Source organism: Mauremys reevesii, linkage group 5 (assembly GCF_016161935.1).
Source record: "Mauremys reevesii isolate NIE-2019 linkage group 5, ASM1616193v1, whole genome shotgun sequence".
NCBI lineage: Eukaryota > Metazoa > Chordata > Testudines > Geoemydidae > Mauremys > Mauremys reevesii.
Window position 1 is genome coordinate 88107639 of NC_052627.1, and position 12967 is coordinate 88120605.

The 12967-nt window shown below is 41.5% G+C and overlaps 1 protein-coding gene across 5 annotated transcripts in view; it reads left to right on the top strand.

Annotated features, from left to right (window-relative positions):
* The window catches only part of CLOCK (clock circadian regulator), a 126141-nt gene that overhangs the window by 26349 nt on the left and 86825 nt on the right, over positions 1-12967 (top strand). For 4 of the 5 annotated variants that reach the window (XM_039540420.1, XM_039540418.1, XM_039540416.1 and 1 more), the window contains exon 2: positions 12641-12741. The gene's annotated coding sequence lies outside the window, so the exon portion shown is untranslated. Of the gene's footprint in view, positions 1-11517; positions 11656-12640; positions 12742-12967 lie in introns of those variants that run through there. The other variant, XM_039540419.1, reaches the window with a different exon arrangement.

The following is a 12967-nucleotide window of genomic DNA, read 5'->3' on the forward strand; positions in this document are numbered from 1 at the left end:
AAAACTTATGCCCAGATAAATCTGTTAGTCTTTAAGGTGCCACTGCACTCCTCATTTTTTTTAAATTAGATTGTAAGCAGGGACATGCTTTTCTTTTTTTGCTGCTGTTTGTATTACAGTAGTGCCTAGAAGCTCCAGTCAGGATTAGAGCCCCACTGTGCCAGACACTGTAAACACACACAAAAAGAGACAGTTCCTTCCCTGAAGAGTTTATACCCTACGTTGTTGCATTTATGGTAATAAGACTATGACAAGACCCAGACTCAGAACACAGATTACTGAATTTAATATCTTAAATCTATCAGATTTATAATTTTACTGCTCTTTTAAATTTATTTGAAGTTAATTAAAGCTTCCTGAAACATCTGTAGCTGTGGAATCTTTGGAAAAAGTCTATGAGCAGCCATGGCAGAGGCTGATAGTTTATTTTACGTCTTAGCTATGTAAAATGCCATATTATATTAGGCTAAATGCTACAGTTTTTGGACTGATGGTGTTTACTCTTATTTTACTTCTGGGGGAATTCTGCAATACTACATATGCATAATTAATGAGCTGTGCATATTTTTAATTTTTGTGCAGAAAAAAGTGTCTACCGAAATGTTGCTGCAGTTACACCTTTTGCCCACCAGAGGATGCTGTGGTGATAGAACACAGCAGCTTCTGGCCAGCTAGGGAAGAGAAAGAGCCTGCCTTCTTCGCAGTGCCTGTCAGGCCAGGTCAGGAGACAGGGGCTATGGGGAGACAGACAGCGTGGGGTGCTGGGGGGATCAGATGGGGCTCATTAAGGGCTAGTGAGGGAGGACAGACTGGGATGGGCTGAATGGGAGTGGAGGCACAGGGCCACAGGGTGAGGGAGATGCAGGGCCACATTGTGATGGGGGAGGGGCTGCAGAGCTACATAGGGGTAGAGGGTGGCTGAGTGGGGACACTGACACCAGGGGACGGGGTGGCTGAGTTGGGACACAGAGACACATGGGGATTGGGGTGCAGGGACACAGGGACAGGGGTGGCTGAATGGTGGCAGCGACATGGGGACAGGAGGAGGGGGTACAGGGACACATAGGGACAAGGGGTGGCTGAGTGGGGGCACAGAGAAACATGGGGACGGGGGAGGGGGTACAGAGCTACATAGGGACAGGGGGTTGGCTGATTTGGGGCACAGACACACATGGAGGGAAGGGGTACAGGGCCACATGGGGAGGAGGGAGGGGGTGTCTGAGTGGGGGTGGAGGAACACATGGGGATGCAGGAACACATTGGAACAGGAGCAGATGTTCCTGACTGAATGGAAGAAGCCAGAGTCTGCATGGGGGAAGGTCCCTAACAATCCCACCCCCAAAAAATACCTGTTCCATACGTTTCCCACCCATACCCAACAACTCTCAAAGTTGACACCCAGGCTCCTTCCCCAGCAATTTACTTCCCTCTCCCTCAGCTCCTCCGTTACCCCTGATTCCCCAAAGCCTTTGCACTGCTTCTGAGGGGTGCGGGAAATATGATTCTGTATTGTAGTTTAAATTAATTATTACTCAGAGTTCTGTATTAATATGCCTAGTAAGGAATATATTTGTCAAACATTTACTGAATCTTTTTTGTTGTCTGTATTGTTACAGACATACTTGCTGACAGGTATTTTGAAATAAATGACCAAAAATAATTGAAACTGGTGTGATTATATTGTGTTATATTGATGAATAAAATGTGCACAATTTTGCAGAATTTTAAAATATTGTATGCAGAATTCTTAATTTTTTGTTGCAGAATTTTTAGTTTTTGGTGCAGAATTCCACCCAGAGTATTATTTGCATTGATAAAGAGTATTTTACTTCAAAGCATACTTTGTTCTCCCTGTTATCTGAAGAGGGAAATAATTGTAATTCCTAGCTTTAGTTCCAGTTTTCTTTTAAGTGAACTGAGAGCTTGTTATATAATGTCTTGGCATTTTAAAGATTTACGGTGACCATAATTTAAGGCATTTTTTATGGTGTTTGCAGCATTTGTGTCTAGGTCAGAAATGTTAACATCCTTTTCTTTGAGTAAAGCAAACATACCATCCAGGACCAGGAGAACCTTGAATGGCATATGCACTTAAAGTATGTTGATCAAAGTAAATATCTTGTTAGTGACAGCTTTATCATCTACATTTAAAATACAAACAAAGCAACTTAATTTATTCAATTTTAAGTCTTTTTTAAAATGCAAGAGATTATGTCCAAAAAGTCTTTAATTACACGATCAGAAACTATTTTTCCCATAGTTCCTCTGCCTCAATTGGTGAACTGAATGGATGGTGCCCTGGGAATTAATTGGGGTTGTGTAGTTAGTGAGGCTGGTGTCTGCAGGACCCCTGTCTCGTTTGTTGCAGAAGTTGTGTGGTGAATGAATCAGTGATCACATAATTAGATTGCATCATAATACATATGCCCAAGGGGGCAAATTAAGGTTGTTCAGACAACCTTAATTCTGGTATTTTCTAACTTGTAAGTGCTTTACTCTGCAACCTTAACATTCTTTTAACATAGTTTTTTAGATGTTAAAATATTTTAGCACAATCATGGTATCTAACATAATATGCTTGGGGTAGAGCTGGCTGAAAAAAGGGAATCCCGTTCAGCAAAAAGTATTGCTTTGGTACACAAAGCCAAAAATGCTCAAATTTTCACAGAAAGGTATTTAAAGAGAACCAAGGTGGAATTTTTTTGGCTTCCTTGCCAACCTGGCTGCTGGAGAGGCAAAGGCTGCTAATGCTTGTTCTGTTTCCCCCTCTGTCAACGCTTCCCCGGCTACCTCTCCCACCCCTTGGAGCTAGTCCTCCAGGAAAGCTTTTATCAGTTTCACTGGCAAAAATTGAAATTGAAAAGAGCTTTGCAGGCAAGCTACCAGGCAGCTGTCATTTTTTAAATTGAAAACTGAAATTTTTTTTGCAGAAAACTTCAGTTTCACAAAAATGTATTTTGTTAAAAATCATTCGAATTAAAAAAAAATTTCACCAGCTCTACTTAAGAGCCACAGTTTCTTGTGATAGCTGTAACAGCACATTGGAAAAAAAAACATGAGTAACTATATTTCATCATAAGAGAATAAAATATTAGCAGATTTTCATTATCATGGTAAAGACAGGTGTGTGAGTTTTACTGAGACCGGTGAATCTTAACAATTTTGCAAGTTTTATGTAAAACTTCAGTACCTGGAAAGATAATGGAGCAACTAATTAAGCAATCAATTTGCAAACACCAAGGAGATAATAAGGTGATTAGTAACTGTCAGCATGGATTTGTCAAGAACAAATCATGTCAAACCAACCTAATAGCTTTCTTTGACAGGGTAATAAGCCTTGTGGATAAGGGGGAGGCAGTAGATGTGGTATATCTTGACTTTAGTAAGGCTTTTGATACCATCTCGCATGACCTTCTCATAAACCAACTAGGGAAACCTAGATGAAGCTACTATAAGGTGGGTGCATAACTGGTTGGTTATGTAGTTATCAGTGGTTCACGTCAAGCTGGAAGGAGATATCGAGTAGGGTCCCACAGGGATCAGTTTTGGGTTCAGTTGTGGTCAATATCTTCATCAATGATCTAGGTAATGGCATAGAGAGTACACTTATAAAGTGCTTTGGAGGATAGGATTAAAATTCAAAATGATCTGGACAAACTGGAGACATGGTCTGAAGTAAATAGGAGGAAATTTAATAAGGACAAACCCAAAGTACTCCAGTTAGGAAGGAACAATCAGTTTCACACATACAAAATGGGAAATGACTGCCTAGGAAGGACTACTGCGGAAAGGGATCAGGAGCTCATAGTGGACCACAAGTTAAATATGAGTCAACAGAGTAACACTGTTGGAAAAAAAAGTGAACATCATTCTGGGATGTATTAGCAGGACTGTTGTAAGCAAGATATGAAAAGTAATTCTTCCAGTCTCCTCCATGCTCATTAGGCCTCACCTGGAGTATTATATCCAGTTCTGAGTGCCACATTTCAGGAAAGATGTGGGCAAATTGGAGAAGGTCCAGAGAAGAGCAACAAAAATTATTAAAGGTCTAGAAAACATGACCTATGAGGGAAGATTGAAAAAATTGGGTTTGTTTAGTCTGGAGAAGAGAAAACTGAGAGGGGACGTAACAGTTTTCAAGTACATAAAAGATTATTACAAGGAGGAGGGAGGAAAAATTGTTCTCGTTAACCTCTGAGGATAGGACAAGAAGCAAAGGGCTTAAATTGCAGCAAGGGCAATTTAGGTTACACTGGTTACATTGTCCCCCCCCCCCATACCTGCTTGAGGGCTTGGGCAAGTCTACACTACTGGGGAAAGTCGATTTAAACAATGCAATTTGAGTTACATCAGTAGTGTAACTCAAGATAGTGTAGCTTAGATCTACTTACTGCGGGATCCATACTATGCTATGTCAACAGGAGACACTTTCCCATCGACTCTCCTTACTCTTCTTGTTCTGGTGGAGTACTGAAGTTGATGGGAGAGCGATCTGCGGTTGATTTAGAGTAAATCAAGTAGAGTAGCTGCAGCGTTGATCCACTGGTAAGTGGAGACAAGCCCTCAGGCAGATTTGGAGGAAGTGCTATAAATATCCTGATCCAGTTGAGTATGGTGGTGGCTGCTAATCTCACAGTTTCTTCCCTTTTGGGGAGTCCCTTAGCACTCATCTCAGTTGCTTTGGTAGAGGATTTGGGCATGTTATATGTAGTGTATATGTATGTATAGGGTGTGTGTGGCAGAAAGAATAGTTGGTAATAAATGTTATGAAGGTTTTATCAACGTTAATTCAGAGTGACTTTATTATAAATGAGAGGAATCCGCAAATGGGTTATGTAGTTCATCCCAGATGTGTACATTTCTACTCCAATTTTAATAGAAGACCACTTCTATTAAGAAGCTGATTTTTCTTAATCCTTTGAATGGTTAAACAAGTTTCCCTCTAGTTTTTTTGCTGCCAACACGTTTGTTTGTTCTTCAGCTCATGAGTGCCTGGACTGTCTATTTGCATGATCTGTTGTTTGCTTCTCTGTACTATTTTCTACTTGTGAGCTGCTTTGACGAATAGTCAAAACAACTGTTCGTGTTCAAGTACAGTAGAACCTCAGAGTTACGAATGCCTCAGGAATGGAGGTTGTTCGTAACTCTGAACAAAACGTTATGATTATTCTTTCAAAAGTTTACAAGTGAACAGTAGCTTAATGCAGCTTTGAAACTTTACTGTGCAGAAGAAAAATGCTGCTTTCCCTTTATTTTTTTAGTAGTTTATGTTTAACACAGTACTGTACTATATTTGTGCTTCTTTTTTTGGTCTCAGCTGCTGCCTGATTGTGTAATTCCAGTTCCAAATGAACTGGAATTCATAGTGTGTGGTCCACTGGTCAGTTCATAACGCTGGTGTTTGTAACTCTGATGTTCTATTGTACAGCAAAGTTTTGGATTGGGACTATTGTGGATTATTGTCAAGATAATTTTAGTTATTGAATGATTAACAAGAAGCAAAACAAAGTTGCCAAAGATTTCTGTACTACTTTCTGAAAAAAGTTAGATGACAAACTACCATAGTAAAATTGTGTTCTGTATTTATTGGTCATTAAATTTCCTTGCCACAGTAAACTTGAGATTTTTATTCTTACACAGAAAATAGGTTTGGTGTTGCTACATATATCTTATGTTGTTTTAGTACAGTAAGCTGTTCTTCAAATTAGTTCATTTAGTGTTCATTCTTCCTTAAAGCAATGTTTTTACAAGTTTAGATGGTTTATTAAAGTTTGCATTAGATCAATCAATATTACATTAAATATGTGTTTACTGTTGTACAGATTTTCCAAAGTCCCACATGATTGATTATTATTTTTTGTTTCACAAATTATTTAGAGTGCTGAATTTTAGTTTTAAGTTGCTTAAAAGCTTACTACAGGCCAGATTATGTTCATTTGTTTCTGTATTACCCCATTAACTCTAAGGTGGCTGCATGGATGTAAAATAACAATTTTGCTCTATTTATTTGATGACTACTTTAAGAAGTGTAGATTTTAATGTTTAGATGATAGTCCCTGACCCAAAGAGCTGCCTCAAGTGTTTGTACATTGCCTGGCACAGTGACACTCTGATGTTGTTTGAGGCATCTAGGTGCTACCTTTGCACAAATCATTAATAATAAAACTGTGAGCCAGGGCTGCAGGGTTCTATGCTTGTCTGCTCGGCTTATTTCCTATGTGATTCTAGGCAGCTCATATCAGCTTCTCTGTAAACTGCCTATAATAACTTACATACAGTGATGTTAAGGCTTGTTTGTAAAGCATTTAGAGATTCTTGGACAAAGGTCACCTATAAATATTAAGCATTTTCCTTCATGATAATCAGTGACTCATAGGAACTGGGATGGAAAAATTATTTACTTAGCAAAATAAACTAAATGTCCAATGCCCTTCACTATCTTGGACTAAGTTGTGTAGACTTAAAATAATGTGTATGCATCCCCTTTCACAAACACATTCCCAGTTGCATTACACATAGCAGCAACATTAAACACATACCTTTTCAATATCTGTTTAAAGGCTAAAACAGTTTTTGCTGTCTGAATATTAAGAGCATTCTACAACTCTTATCAAAATCCCCATTCTAGAATATTTAAAGGCCAACTCTTCCAAAATGACTAGGATTATAAAAGAAAAAGCAGTTTACAAAGCTCACTTTCTGTAGGTGAGCAAAGTGCTTCAATACCAATGAAATAGGATTTTGGAGGATTTGAGCATAAGATAAATAAACTTAAACCAATAACTGTTAAAAATTGCAGCAATTCGACTTCCATCACTTCCTTCAGATGCTCATTAAGAGTTAATGAAAAAAGAGTTTAAAAAATGTTGAAGGATGATCAGTTTAAATGTTCCTTTGCTCATTAGTTGTCCAGTTAGTTCTAGGTATACACCTTTGAACACCTCCCTAATCCAGTCCTCTCAATTTTTGCTGGCTCCGTTCTTTACACACTTTAAAGCAATGTGTTCCCTAGTGTGGTGGGGTTGGGGTCAAACTATACTAATTTTTTTCTAAGCTTTCCTCCTAAGTCAACCCTCTTGTCTGTTCAGCATTTGTTGCAAGTCTCTGAAATCTTTACAATGTGTTGATTTATGCTGTAGTGTTCAGAGCAGATCACTGTAAAGTGGTATGTTTTCACCATTGCCATATGCATACAGATGCTCCCCCACGTACGCAAGCGTTCCGTTCCGGAACGCCTTGCGTAACTCGAATTTTGTGTAAGTTGGAAACATATACCCAACAATTACACAAAAAAAGAAGAAAAAACCCTCCTATTTCTAGCTTATGGAACTTTTTCTGTAAGTGCGGATTTGCGTAAATCGGGTTTGCGTAACCCGGGGGGCATCTGTACTGTGTGCAGTCCAAAATTGCAAATACTTTTTCTGTTACCATACTGTGAGCTTATATGTAGAGTATATCTCTTTGGCATTATTTTTTTCCAAAAGCACATTGCTTTCTTATACTGAATACCAATTTTGGATTATTAACTTGCAGTATCCAGGTTGCATCTCCCTTTATTTCCTGCACACATTCCTAACCTCTCTAGGTCTCTTTGTATTATTTCTTTGTACCATTGATTAATTCCTTTATTCCCTCTCCTTCCCAAGAAAAATTGTTTTACTTGGGCTGTAAATCCTGAATCTGAAGCTGCTCTTGATCATATAAACTAATAATATAGCTGTGACAGAGTACGCTTCCGTATTCACATCCTCCACACTATTGTAATAATCTTGGTACAAAGTATGCCTTGTTAAGGTATCAGTTAAAAAATTATAATTTGCTACTCAGGATTGTCCTGGTAAAATATCTATGGCAATATTGTATGTGAAGTTGTAAGATTCTCTTGTATGATGATGATAACTCACGTTCCAAACCCCACAGCCGTGCCCAGGCAGAAGCTAGGCCTGTCCTAAAGAAGGAAGGTGCTTGCCTTAATTTGCATTTAAGCAGTAAACAGAGTCATCAGGCAGGGAGGGAAAACAAAGGAAATTCAAACTTCTGGGGGAAAAAAACGAGCAGGGACTATCCTTTTACGTAGACTCTTTGTCTCCTGGGTCTCAGCAGGAAATATCACAAGGGAGACTGGAACTATAAAAAGGAGGAACAAATACAGGTCTGTTGCAACTTACACGCATTTAACATGCGTGATTTCAGCTTTACGCTGAAAGGCCTGGAGTCCGGGAGGGGGCATGGCCTCAAGTAGAAGAGGCGTGACCTCAAGATTTAAAGGTCCTGGGGCACCAGCTGTGGCCGGGAGTCCCAGGGCCTTTAAATCACCCAGGGGGCTCCCAGCTGCAGAGGTGGTTCGTAGCCCCTGGGGCGAACTAAAGGGCCCAAGGCTCCAGCCACCGTGGATCTTCGGGCCCTTTAAATGCCAGCCCCAGCCCGGCTGCCAAAGCTGTGGGCAGGATTTAAAGGGCTTCTCCGGGCTCCCCACCGCGGCGGGAAGCCTGGCGGAGCCCTTTAAATCCTGCCTGCAGCTTTGGCAGCTGGGCCGGGGCGGCATTTAAAGGGCTCCACCGGGCTCCTCGCCGCAGCAGGAAGCCCGGCGGAGCCCTTTAAATCCCGCCCGCAGCTCCGGCGGCAGGACCGGGGGGCATTTAAAGGGCTCCACCGGCCCTTTAAATGCCTTCCCCCCCCCCAGCCCCGCCGCCAAACCTGCGGGCGGGATTTAAAGGGCTTGGGGTTTTGACTATACGCGGTTTTTGCTTTACGCGATAACCGCAGAACGGAACCCCCGCCTAAGATGCGAAAGACCTGTACCCCTTTCTTTCTCTCCCTGCCCGTCACATTCTCTGCACCTGAGAACGCAAAAGGAAACAGCTGTTGGACTTTGGGGGAGGATTCCTGATCTGAAAAGTTTAGTCAGTAATCTGCTGGAGATTGTGATGAGAGAGTTTTTTAAGTGCTAGTAAGCATTTTATCTTTATTTTTCTTGTAACCAATTCTGATTTACATGCCTCATTACTTATACTCACTTAAAATCTCTTTTGTAAGCTTGTGTTACTGTTTTTATCTAATCCAGCATGTTTAAATTGAAGTGTCTGAGCAACTATTTAAGTTAATAAACTAGCATATGATTCCCTTAATGTCTGGCTCGTCCCTCCAGGATTCGCTGCTTGATGTGTAGATGGTGCAGCCAGCGATGCAACAGCAAGTGACTGATGCTGGTCAAGAAACCCGTCTCCTCTTGGGAATTCCTAATGATGCCCAAGGGTGGGGTAATGGGACACCCTGGGTGAAGGAAATGTCCCCAGAAAAGTGGATGAGCCAGAATCCTGTTGGCTAATGGTACCAACAGTACTGGGACCAGATCCATTTAGAAAAGGCACAATTGCGGATGCGATAATGTGGGTGCTTTTTTCAACTTGGAGCTTTCAGATTGTCTTGACCTTCGTCTTGCCATTGAAGTTCTATAGTCCCTGCCAAGAGAGAAGATATAGGGCCTTTGGCCATCCCTTCCTTCTTTGTTTTGCTTAGGCTTACGCATTGAGGGTCTGTGCTCGATGGTCGCTCCTCTTGGTGGGGAAGGAGCCAGACGTTTGACAGAAGCTCAGATGTCCAAGTAGGGGAAGGTCTGCTCCTCGCACTTCGGACTCTTCTCCCACACTACTGTCAAGCACCATTGACTGGCTGTTTTCATCATGTTTCCTTTCATCAAGACGTTGGATGGCCATGTAGATTCCCTTAAAGGAATAATGGACTAAATATACTGGTACTCTCCAGGAGAGGGCTGGGCAGTACAGGACATACATTTCTGGGGGAAGATCTGGGAGTAGGAATGTGTTGGGATCACTGTGCAGTATAACCATGGCTAGTGAGTTATGTGTGTAGCCGGCAGATTGCAGTTGCACACCGGCACTCAGGGTGTGGCATGCTGCAAGGCTGTTTGTAAGCGGTCCAGGTCGGAACTGCTACAGCAAAGCATTGCAAGGCACTGAAGGTTGTAGGGCAGCTCCCCACTAGTCTGAGTTGTGCCCTGGTATGTCATAGTAGCTTTATTTTATAATAGATTTTATGAAAGATGCTATCTTAAATTGTTTTATGAGGTAAGTAATTAGAAAAGCTAAAAGTTTAAAAGACAGCAGGCAAATTAATTAAGTTGCATAGACAAGGGATGATTTCAAAAGAGATTTGGAGAGGTAAAAGCGAAGGAAAGCTGTTTCAAATGTTCTTGCCTCTTCCTCATCGCTTTGTGTGTATGACTGTGTGTGTCTTGCTACTCTAGAAGTGCACCTGTGCTGCTGCTTGTGCACAAAAACGTTTTCCCAGGGGGAGCAGCAAAGTGAAACTGAGATCTTCTTTAGATGCACTTTGATGTTTCTGCTGTGGAAGCACAATGAACAGGATATACAGCAGTACAATCACTATCTTCCCAGAGGCATGGCAAAATGTTGTATTTCCCTGCAGTTAAATGCCTTAGTCATAATTACTGGGGCTGCTGTACTTCTCGCTGTCAGGAGGAAATACAATTAGTTCAAAATTTGTGTACTAGGGTGTAGAGAACTAATGACCTGAGAAAATAGTCTACTAATTCCTAATCAGGATTTAAGGAACAAAAGAAGAAACTGGTTCCAAATAATCCATCCCAGGGTTGATACTTGCCCTAATGGATTATTAAAGGAGGTGAGAAAAACATAGATGAACTACACTCATGAGAGAGGGCTTGTCTCCACAAAGACTTAATGCACAGCAAGCTGGGTTGTGAATGTACAATATACTAGCCTGCTGTGTGCTGTCTGTGTAGACCCTGCACTAAAAGTTCCATAGTGCTCTTTGACATACTGCTGTTAAAGATTTGCTGACCGGAAACCAAGATAGGCAGCATTGGAAGCAAAGGTCTCTTGTTGTCTACACTTAAAAATTGTAATGGCCATATCTGTGCCAACCTAAGCCCTGGTGTAGACTGGCTAGATTGACAGAAGGTTCATAGATTCTCCACTTGGGGAGTGGATTACTTACAGTGATGGAAAAACTTCTTCCATAACTGTAGGAAGCATCTACAGCAAGAGTCGGCAACCTTTCAGAAGTGGTGTGTCGAGTCTTCATTTATTCTCTAATTTAAGGTTTCCTGTGCCGGTAATACATTTTAATGTTTTTAGAAGGTCTCTCTCGATAAGTCTTTATTATATAACTAAACTATTGTTGTTTGTAAAGTAAACAAGGTTTTTAAAATGTTTAAGAAGCTTCATTTAAAATGAAATTAAAATGCAGATCTTATCAATTTAGTGCAGTGGTTCTTAATCTGGGGTGCGCACACACCCTCGGAGGTGCGAGACATGCAAGATTTTTTTAGAAGGTAAATCATCAAAAACACAAATTAAGCACAGGCACATAAGTACAACTACTTTGTTTCATCAAACCTATGTATTTATTAACATTATACATGTTTTAACAATTACTGTAATATACAAACAAAGTTTTTAAGTTTTCAAATTCTTAAGCTAATTGTAGTGTAATTTTTGATAAGGGCTGCAGAGCGCTGGGACCAAGCCAGGAGCAGAGCCCTGGACTGGCTGCTGGTACCCCAGACTGGCAGGAGGGCTGAGCAGGGCCGGAGGCCCAGACCCCGGCTGGCAGGGGGCCGGGCGGCTGGAACCCCAGACCAGCAGTGAGGTGCGCAGGGCTGGTGGCTGGTATCTCAGGCCGGCAGCAGACTGAGCCAGGCCGATGGCTGAGACCCCGGCTGGCAAGGAGACGGTGGCCAGGACTGCAGACCGTCAGCAGGCTGAGTGGGTCCGGCGGACAGAACCCCAGGCTGGCGGTGGGCTGAGCGACTCAGCCCGCTGCTCGTCTGAGCGACACAGCCTGCTGCCGGTCTGAGGTTCCTGCCAGCCGGGGTCCTAGCCGCCGGCCCCACTCAGCCTGCTGCCAGCCAGGGGTTCCATTCATCCAGGCCGGCAGCAGGCTGAGCAGGGGCAGTGGCCGGGACCCTGGCTGGCAGCAGTGTTCCAGTAAAAATCAGCTCGCGTGCTGCCTTTGGCATGCATGCCACAGGTTGCTGACCCCGATCTACAGTATATTGCTGCAGCTATGCCACTGCAGCACCGTTGTGTGGACATGGCCTAAAATGCATGAAAAGAATATGGCCAGAGACTTGTGTTTTTCTGGTTGAACAAGATCCCTGTATGTTATATGTGCTTGGTTATTTGCTTAACCAAGGGCTCCTGTGCACTTTCTCTCCAAATGCTCAGATTCTGGCTGTGTCAGTTATCCTGGTAGTGTGTGTTGTGCAGAAGTTAAAGGGCAGAAAGAAGTGTTTGAAATTGTATCACTTCTCCTTGGCAAATGTACAGATTAAAAATGAATAAAGAAGTCATGCTAAAATGTTGTTGCTACTTATTTCACAGTGGCATAAAATTTAAAGGCAACATATTTTAATTAATGCAAATAAAAACTTCAGATATATCTGAATTTCTTTCCAGCATTAAGACAGAATTGCTACCAAGCTGTATGGCTGATTTTTGCATTTAAATCCATCAAATACAGAAGGAAAGTTCTGAACGAATAAGAATTTGTTATATTTGTCTTTCATGTTAAGTGTATGTCTAGTCTTTGTTTTGGGAACTGCTTCATGAAATGCTGGGTTTCTTTTTTGCAGTTGCTGAAACTGAAAGGATTAGAGGAGCCAGTACTTTAATTTTGCATGGAGCGTTTGGAAAATTACTGCAATGCTGTAAATCAGAACCTCAGTTAAGTTCGGTGAGTGTCTATGGATATTTTCATTATCCTGACCATATAAGGAGTATAAAGAGTTACTCATGCATTGGGATTTAGTCTTGTAATTTACAACATTGAGACAAGACTCTACTGTTTAGCCCTAAAATCTTGTGATCTAATTGATCGATAAGTTTTTATATAAACATTATTTTTCCCTGTAGAAGTTAGTTTATTTTAAGCAATTTTATAAATCAATTCCTTCCAATAC